The sequence below is a fragment of the Vipera ursinii genome, assembly GCF_947247035.1.
Source record: "Vipera ursinii genome assembly, chromosome: 4".
NCBI classification, from domain to species: Eukaryota; Metazoa; Chordata; class Lepidosauria; order Squamata; family Viperidae; genus Vipera; species Vipera ursinii.
This window is the reverse complement of record NC_139514.1, coordinates 103,409,024-103,411,115: the sequence shown is the minus strand read 5'-3', so window position 1 is coordinate 103,411,115 and position 2,092 is coordinate 103,409,024.

Here is a 2,092-nt window from a genome sequence, read left to right as displayed (position 1 = left end):
AGGAGTTGATTCAATCTGATAGTACCTAAAACATCAGGTAATGTCAGTCAACAGATTGTTTCCTGCCTCCAAAGTTCTTTAAAGAAATGTAAGGTTTCAGGCTGTAGGTCTATCACCAATGTAATACTGCCCCAAAGGCCATCAGATTCCATGGGTTTCCTACTGTGAAGTAGGAATAGAACTCTAATTTTAAAACAAAAAAAAAATAATATTGAATTTCCCTTCCTGTTGACTCTTTCTGAGATTGGGAAATGTCCATTTTGGAAAATTTGAAAACAATGTGGAACAACAGCAAAAAACAACAGTGGAATGGGTTGCCTTCAGAAGTTGTGGGTGCCCCATCACTGGAGGTTTTTAAAAAGAAACTGGACAGCCATTTGTCTGGAATGGGATGGGGTCTCTTGCTTGAGCAAGGGGTTATACTAAAAGACCTCCAAGTTCCCTTCCAACTCATTCTTCTTCTTCTGTTAATCTGGACTAAAATTGGGCAGCAAATAGAAAGGAAAAGGCTGTGGAGTTGAAGGATCCAAAAACCCTTCCTGTATCTTTCCCACCTAAATGACTTAAACCATATCCCCACTATAGGTCTGGTTTAAATGCATTTCCTTCCATTATTTGTATGTCGAAAATCCTTTTTTTCATTTTTTTAGTTTCTTTATTAGCCCTGTTCATTCAATAGCTTTGCGTACTCATCCCAGCAGTGAGGGACAATGATTCTGACATTTAATTGGCACTGAGGATGAGACAAAAGATGCAGGCTGTGGCTGACTTCTTCATGGAAACTTTACACATTTATGGTGCATCCATAGATAGCATGAGAGCACGACTTTAAATGGAAGGGAGCCTCACGGCGATCCCTGCATGCTGAGATCTTCATATGAAGAAATCACCTGAACAGGACTACAATCTTGCCAAAATGTACGTTTACCTTTATTTTCCTCATCTCAGCAAAATTTCTGAAGAAAACTTTCAGAAGAAATGAATGCTTAAATTAACTTTGAATTAATAGTCTTCTGACAGTGTTCGATAGTCACTCTTTGTCTTTTTTGTTAGTATACCTCCTAACTCATGGCATACAAATTAGGCATATTTGATCTTTTCAACCTGCACTTTAGCAACCCCCTTTTTAAACAAATTATGTTTTTTTATGGAAATATGGCCACTGTGTTTAGTGAGTTCTACAAAAACCATCCTTGAGAAGATTCTAAATGCTGCTGTGTTGTTGCTTATTGTGTTGCTGTTTGATCGTGCTTTTAGCTATTCTATATGAAGTCACTCATTTTCTCCATTGGAGTCCTCTCTAATTTTATTTTCTAATGACAATTCTAAGGATTTTTATTAGAACACCAACTTTATGTCTCTTCTATATTCATATGTTTGCATATACTCCTGATATTCACAGTTGGGTGCATCCAGAGTATAATCTTCTATGAATGACTAAATCACTAAGGACATTATTTAAGCTATGAATGCTAATCAAGGATTGTAGAAAATTATCCAACATTAACTTGCTACCTCACTGGAGTTTGTATCTGTAGTTCCAGAACAAAATGAAAATTATTATGGCTTCAACTTGAAAGAAGGAAAAACTAAAATGGACTTAAGTTTAATTCATTCATTTGTACAAGACAACAAACACATCCACCAAACTAAAATATTTTATTTTTTTCTAGTTTACTTGGAACTACATATTAATGTAAAAGGGACACAGTGTCTCAGTGGGTTAGGATACTGAGCTTGTCGATCAGAAGGTCAGCAGTTTAGCGGGTCGAATCCTGAGTGCTGCGTAGCAGAGTGAGTGCCTGTTACTTGTCCCAGCTTCTGCCAACGTAGCAGTTCGAAAGCACATAAAAATGCAAGTAGATAAATAGGGACCACTACGGTGGGAAGATAACAGCGTTCTGTGTGCCTTTGGCGTCTAGTCATGCCGGCCACATGACCACGGAGACATCCTCGGAAAAGCGCTGGCTCTTTGGCTTTGAAACGGAGATGAGCACCCGCCCCTAGAGTCGGAAACAACTAGCACGCGTGTGCGGGGGAACCTTTACCTTTACCTTCATATATTAATGATTTACTTGCATCTATGTTATTC